Genomic DNA, 15,442 nt, shown 5'->3' on the forward strand with positions numbered 1-15,442 from the left:
TCTGAGACTATGACCTATGCTGCAGGAAATGAGAGCAGCACCTTCCCGAGTGGGATGGATACCGTCCCTTATCTATAAAGCCCACACTGTTTTCAGAGCACCACCTGGACAGCCAGCAGTTCAGTGACCATAATCTGCTGTAAGCTACATCGCCATGCCGCATTGGGATGGGGCCAGAGCATACTACAGCATTGGACATCGCCTTCGCTAATTTAAACACCTCTACAAAGTTACTCTTAGTAACCTCAGACTGATGAAGGCGTATATCATTAGCTCCTGCATGGATAACTATCTTTGAGGACCTGTGCTTGCCTAGGACCCTAAGATTACCTGCTATGTCCGGCACCCTGGCTCCCGGTATACACCTGACTAAAGCTGCTGGTGCCCCTAAAGGCTGAGCTAATTTCACATGCCGTATGATAGAGTCCCCTATAACCAGAGCTCTTTCAGGTTTCTCAGCGGGTGCATCACTAAGGAGAGCAAACCTGTTCGACACGTGAAGCAGAGAGGAGTGGTGCTCCCGTGGGCGAGCCTCAGCGGTAGCTTTGGCTCTACGCTTATGCCGCCGAGTCGTCACCCATTCGCCCCACTGTAAGGGCTCTAATGCCGGAGTTGGGGGATTACTAACTCCACCTAGGGCATCCAGACTTTCCCCTACAGAAACTACACTGTTCTCACGCTCACTAACCTTCTCTAAAGCCTGGATACGCGCTTCTAGCACTGTAATCTTCTCCGTCAGAGAGCTAACTAATCTGCACTTATCACAAATAAAGCTAATAAAGCTATCGCTAGCGACGGAGGAAGAATGACTAAACATCCTGCACTCAGCACACTGAACAGGCTGAAGGTGTGCCATGATGAAAAGATTCACGTACCTTAATCGAAGATCTGTTTATATTAAAGCAGATCCGATGTGGATGGCCTCCGCTTGTGGTCTTTACACAGGAGGAGAGAAAAAGAAAGCTTCCGGTCTCGGCGTTCTTCCGAAAAAAGAGAGAGAAAGAAAAAAACAGAAAAAGGAAAGCGACAGTACAATAAAAATGAAGAGAATACTGGAAAATTATTTGTAGAAAAAAGTTTAAAAAGGATTAGTAATTAATGCCAGCACTTGCGGGAAAAAAGGACTCGGCGCAAACAACTCAGGAACCAGGAAGTGCGTAGCCAACCAGGAAGTGCCTTCCCCCGTCTGTCCCTCTGAGTTACATGTCAATCCTGAGATCGAGATGCTGACCTCCTTTGCTCCTTGGACCTGCCTGATCCAGTGTTGCCAGATACTGCTGACGTTTTCCAGCCCAAAATATGTTCAAAACCCGTCAAAATGCACTTAAAACCGCTCAACTGGGCGGGAAACCGCCCAGTCTGGCAACACTGGCCTGATCCATCCTGATGCCCTGTGTCTGGTTGGAGTCTCATCACATCGCTCCTGTGGAGGATGGCCCCATATGGACAGTTGAAAGTCTCACTTGGAGGACGCTCTGGACACTTACAGTAATGCTTTTATGGCTGAGGACTACAGTTGACTTGCTAACTTTAGGACTGCAGTTGTCATGAACAGTTTTGCACTCAAGTTTCCATCAATGAAGAGTTTATAACATCAATGAAACTGACTTCATGTTAAAACTGTAAATGTTATAATCACATTGTCTGTTATCACCCAAATGAGGATGGGTTCCCTTTTGAGTCTGGTTCCTCTCGAGGTTTCTTCCTCAGGTCATCTGAGGGAGTTTTTCCCCGTTGCCACAGGCTTGCTCATTGGGGATAGATTAGGGACAAAATTAGCTCATGTTTAAAGTCATTTAAATTCTGTAAAGCTGCTTTGCGACAATGCCTATTGTTAAAAGCGCTATAAAAATAAACTTGAACTTGACTCAGTCATGAACCCCACCATAAATACACACACAAACCCCACAGTTCACCACAAAGTATACACTCTGTGTCCTTGTTATCAGTCATTACCAAGCCTTATATTTACTGATTCAGATATTCTGTTTTTTCATTCTTGCCTTGTTTATGCTGCTTGTTAATCGCCTGACCAGTGCTTGCAACCTGTTTTGAGTTTGCTTTATGATTTGGACTTGTTTGGAAGCTTTCTAAATGAAGCTGTTGGTACCTACATTTCCATCCATTTTTTGTCCCCTGACATCAACAAAACCCAATTAATACACTATTGTCATGGTTAAATCACTAGCTCAGGGGACATACAGAACCAGCTCTATGAAAGTTCTAACCCAGACAACCAAATGATTTTAGAAATCCGTATTCCAAATTAAAATCATCTTTGGGAGCAATACTGAAGAGAAATATCCATAGAAAAGGGTTAGTCACTGTTATTCCACTGGGGGGCAAAATATAGCAATTTTGTATAGTTGTATGTCCTGTTCAGGTTGCAACGCTGCAACCGTAATGTGGGAAAGGGGGTGAATCCTTATCCAAGGCATTGTGTGTGTGTGTGTGTGTGTGTGTGTGTGTGTGTGTGTGTGTGTGTGTGCGCGCGCTGAACCAACCGAGGATGAAATAAAAACTCTACTTGAAAGCAAAACCCCAAAAAATACAAAAAAAGCAACAAAATGTGAAATAAAAGTATTTGATAGTAAAAACGTATCTTTTTTATTATTCAAGAATTATTATTATTATTATTATTATTACAGCATTTTTCACAAATTGCTACTGTCATTTCACCGTTTTGTTAAGTGGAAATGATTTTGTCAGATGTTTTGTATAAAGTTTTTATTTATCGAGTTTGAAAAAAATGCTCTGTCTCTCAAAATCCAGTGAACGTGGATAGAATAAAACAGTTATTACCACTCAATCTCGTCATACGTGACTTAAAGCCAACTCAGCGCTATGTGCCTTGTCAACTATCAGCTCATGTACGACTTAATTTCGTGGAATAATTGTTAAATATACTGAAGATATTACCGGGTGGTGTGAAGATGTGAAGTTTGTCTTTGAGTGGTGAACATAAATATTTATTAAAAAAATAATTCCAATACGAGAATATAAACTTCATATCTTTGCGCCACTGTGTAATGTTCTTTATATTATATGGACACATCTACAAAAAAATACACAAGTTAATCAAAAGACTTTTCATTCTGAACCACTTTGCCATTTGACAGCATGCATCTAGTCAACGGGAAAAACAATTTTTTGATGGAATAAAAACGTGTTCTATTCCCTTCTAGCGGGTTTTATTCATTTGGTTTGATAGCATGCACTATTGTTATCATATCACTTATCCTACATGTATTACATCACTACCCAATGGAGAATGAGCATTGAATATGGTTTACAATATTGCATGGCTGTCAAGACAACATGATGTCACAAGTCGGAGACATAAAATTTCCGTGCTAGCGAGTGACTGTGACAATTTGCAAACAAACCTGGCCGCCAGGTTTGCTTTTTTAAATACAGAACATTTTGAGAGAATTTTGAAAGAGAAAGACACGTTGAACACCTGAAAGGAATGTGTATGTATTATAATAATAATATTGGCTGGCTTTTTTCATGGTCTATCAGATATATTCCATTCAGCTAGCATGATACTGAACTCATCTTTGACTCGTTCAATATCATGCTAGCTGAATGGAATATATCTGATAGACCACTCAACGCCAGCCAATATTATTTAAACATGTCACTCAGACCTGCAATGTATTTCGTATGAAAAATGTGAGTTTTTCAACATGAGAAGATAAACTTCATATTTTCAAGCCAACGTGTGATTTTTCTTTCCCAGTAAAACACTCATGTGGTGATATGTAAATGTGGTGATATGTAAATGTGAGTCGCAACAAGCAGTAATCTACTTCATGTCATGAAAATGTACGCTGTAGCTTTAGATATCATAGAAGAAAAAGGCTGAAAAGAGATTACATACAGTATGTACAAAAATAAAGGGCTGCGTAAAACCTTACACATCAATTCATTGAAAATGCAAAACATTTTTAACATACATTAATTAATTTTTTTAATTAAACATTTCAAAAGAAAATTTAATGTAACAGTTTTAGCAAACAGTTCTCGATATGATTTCACACCTGTTTTATTGTTAATACATACTGATTTTGTATGCTTGATTTTTAGTGAAAATTTTCTCTTTTAAAAGCCTTCTTCATCACTGACCCCTATACAGTATATACATTTCCAGGTAAAAAGTGTACTAAAGGTACTTGAAGGTACGACCTCAGTAACAAGGAAGGGAACAGTTTGGTACCATTTTTTTTAATTAATGAAAAGATTGCATGTAAAGGTAGTCCATTTAAAAACATGAATCACTAATGATGTAAATTTGCAGGAAAAAAAATTCAACAAAAAAAGTGCAAGAAATGGTTTTCATTTTCCATGTTTTGGTTTTATGTAGGTGGTATGGAAGCCTGTTTCCACCACTTGAAAAAAATGAAGCCAAAAGTATGTCATATTAATTTAAAACATATCTCATAATTATGACTTTGTATCTCATAGGAGGGGAGAGTGGGGAGACTTGGGACAAGTTTTCAGGTTTTGTAGATTGTGTGAAATTCTTTGCAGGTAGCATCACATTCATATTGCATTAGAGAGTATTTACTATACCTTCTTGCTACAATATTAGTTTCTCAGCTTGTCAACTATACTGGACTTCAGGCTTCGCTTTTTCCATATTTATTTATTTATTTATTTATTTATTTAGCAGCGAGACACGAACCATTGAGGGAAGATATGGGACATTATGTTGGGAGACTTGGGACAAAAATAAAATACCTGGATATATTTAATTTTTATTTATTATCAAAACTTGTAACATAGGACTTATATGAACACACAGTACTGGTACAGCAATAGAAAAATGTCAGTTTACCCAAAACCTGACTAGACAAAGGGCAGCATGGTGGTGTAGTGGTTAGCACTGTTGCCTCACAGCAAGAAGGTTCTGGGTTTGAGCCCAGCAGGCTGACAGGGGCCTTTCTGTATGGAGTTTGTATGTTCTCCTCGTGTGTGTGTGGGTTTCCTCCAGATACTCTGGTTTCTTCCCACTGTCCAAAGACATACAGATTAGGTTGATTGGCTATTCTAAATTGCCCATAGGTGTGTATGTATTCCCTGTACTCAAGTTGAGGGGGGATGGGAGGGGATGCTATCCCCCCTGGAATAAAAAATGGTCAAAATCATCCCCCCTCTAAAACGGGCATCCCCCTTCCCTTGAGCAATTTTATCAGTAAATGTGGACATTACTTCTATTTAACATTGGAATTAGAAATGCTATTCCACGTAGCTTTGCTGAAACTGAGCATACAATAAGCTACCGCGAGAGAGGGCACGCGCAAGCGAAGCATTTGAGGAGGTGACATTCAGTTGGGGTTCCGTTAGTTTTTATTTCATTCGGCATCAGTGACAGCAGCGGATTGCAGCATCATTGCCAAGCGGAGTGGACAGCAAGACCCAAGCAAGTTCGGATTTAAGATCGCAAGAAAAAACATTTCAGGAGGTAAGTCAAGAGTTACGAATATCAGTCACACTTTCTGTGAGCCCACTATCATGCTGTAAAGTTACCGATATGTAGCCTAATTTGTGGGCGGCGGATAACAACACAGCTATCATAATGAATGTTAGTTTGGAGTCTAGCCAGCTATCGATAGCTTACTCAGGTTCATGTTAGCTTTGATTTCTTGTATAAGGCCATTAATTTAATCAGCCTGGACGTTCGTTTGTTATTCTTCAGGCAACAAAAAGTGTTATTCAAGACAGGAAGGCTAAAATAAACGACACTAGCAGTTTTGAAGGCTTCACTGCCTCATTAGAGAGCCGGTCACAACATGTAAGGCAGAGCAGGATTGGTGTAGGACTCGACAAGGTGCCCGCTAAAATGCAGCTTTCTTTTTCTTCGTCATAGGCTCTTCTTCTGTCTCCTCAATGGGCCTTTTCCCCTTTCCAAAGAAACTTTCCAAAGATGCCTGCTTTTAACTCATTTTGCTAGCTTGTATCCAATATGTATCAAAGTGCTGGTATGTATCGAAGCAAAGTATCAAAGTATCCAAGGCAGCTCCTTGGTAACCGTCAACGTTAAGGTGTCACGTGACCTAGATAACAGCGGGAATCAACGTTACAATGTTATAAGAATAAACATAATAATAACAAAAAGGAAAAAACAAAAAAAATTGCATAATGCCTCTGTAGTAATTTCCCTGTGGGTGGGTGGAGCACAGAGGACGGCAGGACAGAGATCAGGTGTAAACAAGGCTTTTATTGCCACACTTTTCAGTCTAACAATATATGTCGGACGCACAGAGACACACACATCAGTGTCTCGTCCAGGGATGAGCTCCTTCCGCTCTCGCTCTCCCTCCTGATATAGGGCGCGGTCACTGGGAAGACACACAAACACAGGTTAATTGCTCTCAGGTGTAGTGATTCTGCCACTTACCTTCCTTGACTCCGCCCTCCTGTCACAGACCGGCGCTTGACCACGCCCCCGCTGCCACATACCCCCACCGCCCGACTCAGGCCGGGCGGCCGTCCGGCCTGCAGCCAACTCCCCCCCCCCCCCCTTGATGGGAGAGGAAGTCCGCCATGACCATCTGTGCCCCCGGCCTGTGGACCACCTTGAAATTAAAGGGTTGGAGCGCCAGATACCAACGGGTGATCCGCGCGTTGGCATCTTTCATGCGGTGGAGCCACTGGAGGGGCGCGTGGTCCGAACAGAGGGTGAAAGGGCGCCCCAGCAGTTAGTACCGGAGGGCGAGAACCGCCCACTTGATGGCCAAACACTCTTTCTCTATGGTGCTGTAGCGCCCCTCATGCACCGACAGCTTCTTGCTGATATACAGGACAGGGCGGTCCTCCCCCTCCACCTCCTGGGACAAAACCGCCCCCAGCCCTCTGTCTGATGCATCGGTCTGCAACATGAAGGGGAGAGAAAAGTCAGGGGAGTGTAGAAGTGGCCCCCCACACAATGCAGCCTTTACCTCTGAGAAAGCCCGCTGGCACTGCTCCGTCCACTGGACCGGATCTAGTGCCCCCTTTTTAGTGAGATCAGTCAGCGGGCTGGTGACGTCCGAATAATTAGGTATAAACCTACGATAATAGCCAGCCAGCCCCAGGAACTGTCTCACCTCCTTTTTGGTCTTGGGCCTCGGGCAGGCCGCAATTGCTGCCGTCTTATTAATTTGGGGACGCACCTGCCCGTTGCCCAAGTGGAAGCCCAGATACCGTACTTCCACCCGCCCAATCGCACACTTCTTTGGGTTGGCTGTGAGCCCCGCTCGCCTCAGCGACCTAAGGACGGCCCTCAGATGTTCGAGGTGCCGCTGCCAGTCATTACTATAGATGATGATGTCATCTAAATACGCTGCCGCATAAGTGGCGTGAGGGCGGAGGACTCTGTCCATCAGCCGTTGAAATGTCGCGGGCGCCCCAAACAGCCCAAACGGAAGGGTGACGAATTGGTGTAAACCAAACGGTGTGGAAAAGGCCGTTTTTTCTCGGGATAGTGGAGTCAAGGGGATCTGCCAATATCCCTTCGTCAAATCCAGCGTCGAATAAAAGCGAGCAGTGCCGAGTCGATCGAGCAACTCATCAATACAAGGCATTGGGTACGCGTCGAATTTAGACACCGCGTTGACTTTTCTATAGTCCACACAGAACCGGCCCGACCCGTCGGCCTTGGGTACCAAGACCACCGGGCTGCTCCAGTCACTGTGGGACTCCTCGATGATGCCCATTTCGAGCATGGTCTGAAGTTCTTCTCGAACCACCTTTTTGTTGTGTTCGGGTAGCCTGTAAGGGCGGCTACGCACTACCACCCCCGGGGGCATCTCTATGTGGTGCTCTATGAGGTTAGTGCGACCGGGCAGGGGCGAGAACACATCCGAAAACTCGGTCTGCAACTGGGCGACCTCCGTGAGTTGGGTCGGGGAGAGGTGGTCTCCACAGGGGACCGGAGAGGTACGTGATGCCAATGTCCCTTTTTGAACCTCCGGCCCCAGCTCCGCCTTCTCCGGAACGACCGACACCAACGCCACCGGGACCTCCTCGTTCCAGAGTTTAAGCAGATTGAGGTGGTAAATCTGTAGCACCCCACCCCTGTCCATTCGCCTCACCTCATAGTCGACGTCCCCGACTCGCCGTGTGACCTCAAAGGGTCCTTGCCACTTGGCGATCAATTTGGAGCTCAACGTGGGCAACAGTACGAGTACCTTATCTCCCGGTGTGAACTCTCTAAGGCGCGTACCCTTGTTGTACAGGCGGGCTTGCCGTTCCTGGGCCTGCCACAAATTCTCCTGAGTTAGGTGGGTGAGCGTGTGGAGTTTTGCGCTCAGGTCCATAACGTACTGAATTTCGTTCTTACTTTGTGAAGGTCCCTCCTCCCAATTTTCCCGCAGCACGTCCAGGATGCCGTGCGGCTTACGCCCATATAATAATTCGAACGGGGAGAACCCCGTGGAGGCTTGGGGGACCTCTCGCACTGAGAACAGCAAGGGTTCGAGCCACTTATCCCAATTACGTGCGTCCTCACTTATGAATTTCTTAATAATATTTTTGAGGGTGCGGTTGAATCGTTCCACTAAACCGTCCGTTTGTGGGTGATACACGCTGGTGCGGATCGGCTTAATCCCCAATAACCCATACAGTTCGCGCAGTGTTCGTGACATAAACGTAGTGCCTTGATCAGTCAGAATCTCTTTCGGGATTCCAACTAAGGGAGATGACGCGGAAGAGTGCCTCTGCAATACTGCGTGCTGAGATATTGCGCAGAGGCACTGCTTCCGGGTATTGCGTTGCATAGTCCACCAGAACTAATATAAAGCGGTACCCTCGTGCTGACCGGTCTAATGGCCCAACGAGATCCATCCCAATTCTCTCAAACGGGGTCTCGATTAACGGTAGAGGGCGCAAAGGCGCTTTTGGAATGGCCGCTGGGTTTACTAACTGGCATTCGCGGCATGCCGTACACCACCTACGGACATCGCCGCGAATCCCCGGCCAATAGAATCGGGCCATTATTCGGGCTAGTGTTTTATCCTGCCCCAAGTGTCCAGCCATGGGATTAAAGTGAGCCACCTGGAATACCAATTCCCGGCGGCTCTTCGGAATTAAAAGCTGCGTGATTCGCTCTTTAGTTTGAGTGTCCTGCGTCACTCGGTATAATCTATCCTTCATAATCGCGAAGTAGGGGAAGGATGGGGTGGCGTTCGGCTGGAGCGTTTGACCATCAATTACTCTCACTTGGTCAAACGCATGCCGCAGAGTCTCGTCTCGCGACTGCTCTAATGGGAAATCCGCAAGGGATTCCCCAATAGAGAGAGGAGGAGCCGGCGGCTCCTCACTCTGACCCGGAGATGACGTAGATGGCTCTGTGACAGCTGCTCCCGCCAAAGCGACACCGGGACCTCCCCCTGTCAAATGGCAGGACCCACTCTCTACTAGGCGTGTCATTAAACCCCGAAATCCCGGCCAATCAGTCCCCAAAATTAAAGAGTGGGTAAGGCGAGGATTAACTGCCGCCTTCACTATAAATTTTTCCCCTCTGAAAATAATGTGGACCGACACCAAAGGGTAGCGGTGAACATCCCCGTGCACACACAACACCTTCACCCCTTGTGCTCCCCCCAATGCCTCATTTTGAACCAGGCTTTGGTGAATTGAGGTCTGATTACAACCAGAATCCACCAACGCCTGATATGTAGCCCCTTGGATACTCACCGGTATGCGATACGCTCCGGCCCGATCAAGGGCGGCCTCTGGCGCGTCGGGGATCCGAACCACCATGCCCACTTCCATTGCTGTGCACTGCTGTTGAAGGTGGCCCGGCTCCCTGCAGCGCCAGCAAACCGGCCCGAGCTTTCCCTCTGCACCGGTGATCTGGGGCTCACTCACCTGAGGTGGGGGAGAGACAGACACAGAAGGGAGAAACGGGAGGGCACCGCGGGTGTGGCGGGCCGGCTGGGGTGGTGCCGGCCCCCGCCTCCGCGGTGGGGGAATGGGGCGAGGACGGGACACAGGAGGAAGGGGAGAGAGAGAGAGAGAGAAGAGGAGAGAAGCGAAGATGCCATCTGCTGTCCTGCCGCCAGGACAGCCGCCAGATGATCCTCTACCAGCTCGACTGCCTGATCCAGCGACGCCGGGCGGTGGCACTGGACCCACTCTGCGGTTCCGGCTGGTAAGCGGGCGATGAACTGTTCCAGTACCACCTGGTCGACGATTCCCTTGGCGTCGCGATCGTTGGCCCTCAACCACCGCCAGCAGGCGTCCCGGAGCTGCTGGCCGAACGCGAACGGCCGGCCGACTTCCTCCAGTCGCAGCGCGCGGAAGCACTGGCGCTGTTGTTCCGGTGTGCGCCCCACGCGCTGGAGGACGGCCCGGCGGAGGTCCGCGTAGGCCAGCCGGCAGTCGGCGGGGAGCTGTAGCGCGGCCAGCTGTGCCTCTCCCGTTAGCAGGGGGAGGAGGCGCGCCGCTCGCTGCTCCATCGGCCACCCCAAGGCTTCGGCGACCTGTTCAAACAACGTGATGAAGGCCTCGGGGTCGTCCTGCGGGCCCATCTTGGTGACAGTGAGGGGAGACGGGCCCGCGGCCGGAGCGCTGGTGGACCCAGCCGACGTGAGGAGATGCTGGAACGCCTCGCGATCTTCCTGCTGGGCCAGCACCAGGGCTTCGAAGTGCCGCTCTTGTTCCTTTCGGAGTGTGACGAACGCCTGGTGCTGGCTTTGCTGAGCCGTGGCGAGGGCATGGACCAGATCGGCGAACGGGGAGGATTCCATGGGGCTGCTGGTTTGGTGCTCCACTGTCCCGGGTTTCGGCACCACTGTAGTAATTTCCCTGTGGGTGGGTGGAGTACAGAGGACGGCAGGACAGAGATCAGGTGTAAACAAGGCTTTTATTGCCACACTTTTCAGTCTAACAATATATGTCGGACGCACAGAGACACACACATCAGCGTCTCGTCCAGGGATGAGCTCCTTCCGCTCTCGCTCTCCATCCTGATATAGGGTGCGATCACTGGGAAGACACACAAACACAGGTTAATTGCTCTCAGGTGTAGTGATTCTGCCACTTACCTTCCCTGACTCCGCCCTCCTGTCACAGACCGGCGCTTGACCATGCCCCCGCTGCCACAGCCTCAAACATCTTTTAGGAAGTTTAGTCTGATTTACAATTTACTGTTGCTCGTTTTAGCTTATTGGTTACCTACCTACCTCTGTATTTAACTCAATGTTCCCAATGTTCAGCTTTGAATAAAAATTCTATTGACTTGATATGAAAAGATTCAGTTGTTCATTTACATTGCCTGCTGAGGTTTTAATAAATTATTTATCAAACGATTTAAAAGGAGCCTACCATGACGATGAAGTTACACTTCAAATTTGTCATCTGCATTTCACCCTAATATGGAGAATGTGGTAGGTATGTCAGCCAGGAGACTGACTAAATATGACACATGACATCCACACTGTGCATGTTTTACAGTAAAATACCAGTGTATTATGTTTTTTACAACAATAAAAAGGGTACACAGTGTGTACTACACACTTTATCAGCACAAAATACTGTATGTCTGGTAAATGAACAAGGTCCACAGACCTACGTTGTGTGCAAACCCTCCTAAAAGCAAACCAGTTTCCCACCGACGGACCGACCGATGGGTCGACACGCGACTAAAAATTTCACCATCTCCCCTGGTTTGATTTTACAACTCGACCACTGTGTATTCCCACCACCAGATGAGGGTTTTGGTCCCTCTGGTGTGCTATAATCACCCAAGTGGATTCATGGTAGCTATTTGATGGCTTCCTGGATCGCTGATCCTCAACGATGAGGATGGCAGCAGACAGACAAATTGGGCAAAACATTTCCATTCTCAAGAAGGAATGAAATAAGTTTAATCCCCATGCAGGTACACTCCAATATTTTTAACAAAAATTTTAAACAATTTTATATTTGTAAAGCATAAGAAAAAAAACCTGTAACATGAACTGTCCCAACTCTTCTCATCTGGCCATTTTGAAAAAAAAATCCTTTAATTTTTTTTCCCCTTGGAATATAAGTTTAATAAATAAAACTATATAGAGTAACTGTAACTCTAGGCTACATACTTTAATTCCTAACTAATCTCGAATTCATCAGCATACGTTACACCATAGAATGGAGCTGGAGGTGAAGTAGAAAGTACAAGTTTTGGTTGATAAAAAAATATTTGACTGCACAAACCTTACTGCAATGTCCAACTTCATGGCTCCAAAGGAAGTAAGTTACTCTAAGGCACTGTTTCTCAAAGTGTGGTCTGCGAGCAATCCCTCATGGTCCATGAGTTGATGTTGTAAAATATCACATTTTATCAGTGTTTCTCAAATCGCCTCCAAAAGCAAAGTTATAAGTAGCACAGATGAGTTGTTTTCTATATTGAAGTCCTATGTAATTTAAATTGTAGCCTATTATTTGAATTTGTCTGACATTAAGCAAGCCAACAGTTTTGCGACACTGCCTATAGTAACATCAGTTTAGGTTACACTTTCATATCAACATCACCTCTGAATGTGGAGGGAATGTGGAATGCAGAGACACAACGAATAACCAAATTAGACTTACAGTACAGTGGTGCTTGAAAGTTTGTGAACCCTTTAGAATTTTCTATATTTCTGCATAAATATGACCTAAAACATCATCAGATTTTCACACAAGTCCTAAAAGTAGATAAAGAGAACCCAGTTAAACAAATGAGACAAAAATATTATACTTGGTCATTTATTTATTTAGGAAAATGATCCAATATTGCATATCTGTGAGTGGCAAAAGTATGTGAACCTTTGCTTTCAGTATCTGGCGTGACCCCCTTGTGCAGCAATAACTGCAACTAAACGTTTCCGGTAACTGTTGATCAGTCCTGCACACTGGCTTGGAGGAATTTTAGCCCATTCCTCCGTACAGAACAGCTTCAACTCTGGGATGTTGGTGGGTTTCCTCACATGAACTGCTCGCTTCAGGTCCTTCCACAACATTTCGATTGGATTAAGGTCAGGACTTTGACTTGGCCATTCCAAAACATTAACTTTATTCTTCTTTAGCCATTCTTTGGTAGAATGATTGTGTGCTTAGGGTCGTTGTCTTGCTGCATGACCCACCTTCTCTTGAGATTCAGTTCATGGACAGATGTCCTGACATTTTCCTTTAGAATTCGCTGGTATAATTCAGAATTCATTGTTCCATCAATGATGGCAAGCTGTCCTGGCCCAGATGCAGCAAAACAGGCCCAAACCATGATACTACCACCACCATGTTTCACAGATGGGATAAGGTTCTTATGCTGGAATGCACTGTTTTCCTTTTTCCAAACATAAAGCTTCTCATTTAAACCAAAAAGTTCTGTTTTGGTCTCATCCGTCCACAAAACATTTTTCCAATAGCCTTTTGGCTTGTCCACGTGATCTTTAGCAAACTGCAGACGAGCAGGAATGTTCTTTTTGGAGAGCAGTGGCTTTCCCCTTGCAACCCTACCCTGCACACCATTGTTGTTCAGTGTTCTCCTGATGGTGGACTCATGAACATTAACATTAGCCAATGTGAGAGAGGCCTTCAGTTGCTTAGAAGTTACCCTGGGGTCCTTTGTGACCTTGCTGACTATTACACGCCTTGCTTTTGGAGTGATCTTTGTTGGTCAACCACTCCTGGGGAGGATAAGAATGGTCTTGAATTTCCTCCATTTGTACACAATCTGTCTGACTGTGGATTGGTGGAGTCCAAACTCTTTAGAGATGGTTTTGTAACCTTTTCCAGCCTGATGAGCATCAGCAACGCTTTTTCTGAGGTCCTCAGAAATCTCCTTTGCTCATGGCATGATACACTTCCACAAACATGTGTTGTGAAGATCAGATTTTGATGGATCCCTGTTCTTTAAATAAAACAGGGTGCCCACTCACACCTGATTATCATCCCATTGATTGAAAACACCTGACTCTAATTTCACCTTCAAATTAACTGCTAACCCTAGATGTTCACATACTTTTGCCACTCACAGATATGTAATATTGGATAATTTTCCTGAATAAATAAATGACCAAGTATAATATTTTTGTCTCATTTGTTTAACTGGGTTCTCTTTATCTACTTTTAGGACTTGTGTGAAAATCTGATGATGTTTTAGGTCATATTTATGCAGAAATATAGAAAATTCTAAAGGGTTTACAAACTTTCAAGCACAACTGTAGCATCAAACTGTCAAAAAGATAATGGATCAGTGGCTGAAGACCTGGTCAGTCAAAAGAAAAGTACAAGAAACATCAGACACTAGCAAGGACAAAGTGCAAAGACATGATGATTCTTTGCAAAAACGATGCAGCGCAACCAGATCAATGTGGCCCCCAATATGAAATTAAAACTGTCTAGTTTGGAGACAGACATTGCTTCACTGATGTATCAGAATAAGCAGCACCGTTCTTCCTATTAAGAGAAGGACAACAATGAGTGAGTTGGCGATACTATTTGTAAAACTGTCATGTCATTAGTGTGTAATTTGTAATATACTGTTGAAGTAGGTGGTGGCACGGTGGTGTAGTGGTTAGCACTGTCACCTCACAGCAAGAAGGTCCTGAGTTAGAGCCCAGCGGCCGACAGGGGCCTTTCTATGTGGAGTTTGCATGTTCTCCCCATGTCTGCATGGGTTTCCTCTGGGTGCTCCAGTTTCCCCCACAGTCCAAAGACATGCAGGTTAGGTTAATTGGTGGCTCTAAATTGACCGTAATGTGAGTGTGAATGGTTGTTTGTCTCTATGTGTCAACCCTGTGATGACCTGGTGACTTGTCCAGGGTGTACCCCGCCTTTCGCCCATAGTCAGCTGGGATAGGCTCCAGCTTGCCTGCAACTCTGTACAGGGTAAGCGGCTACAGATAATGGATGGATGGATGTTGAAGTAGGCTCATTGTTTTGTGATTGGGATATTTAGTGGGTTAGGTGGTCCGTGAATTTTTTTTAATGGATAAGGTGATCCTTGGTCTGAAAAAGTTTGAGAAACACTGCTCCTAGGGGCAATATCTAACTTCTCATGTCATCTAAAATCTGATTGGTTGAAATTAATTGATGGGAATACAAACTGTCCAAAGTCTCCCGGCTCTCCCTAACTTATTCATAATATTGAGAACATTTTCTCAAAATTATGACTAAATATTTCATTCTTATGAGATAGTAAGCCATTATTATAAGAACTTCAGTCATAATTATGAGATACTCGTTACAGATATGAGAAACATTCTCATATATATGATTATTGTGACAGAAAGTCATAATTCTCTTTATTGTGGTGGTGGTGGTGGTGGTGGTGGTGGAAACGAGATTTCATAATGTGATATTTTCTATGAAAGATTGTTTCATTTAAAATAACGTTATTTTACAATATTTTGCATCCCGTTTTAGCATAGTATTTTTTATTTATTTATTTATTTTATTATTGATGCTGTCAGTAACAATAAGAACACAG

The sequence above is a fragment of the Neoarius graeffei genome, chromosome 17 (genome assembly GCF_027579695.1).
Source record: "Neoarius graeffei isolate fNeoGra1 chromosome 17, fNeoGra1.pri, whole genome shotgun sequence".
In the NCBI taxonomy this organism is placed as follows: Eukaryota; Metazoa; Chordata; class Actinopteri; order Siluriformes; family Ariidae; genus Neoarius; species Neoarius graeffei.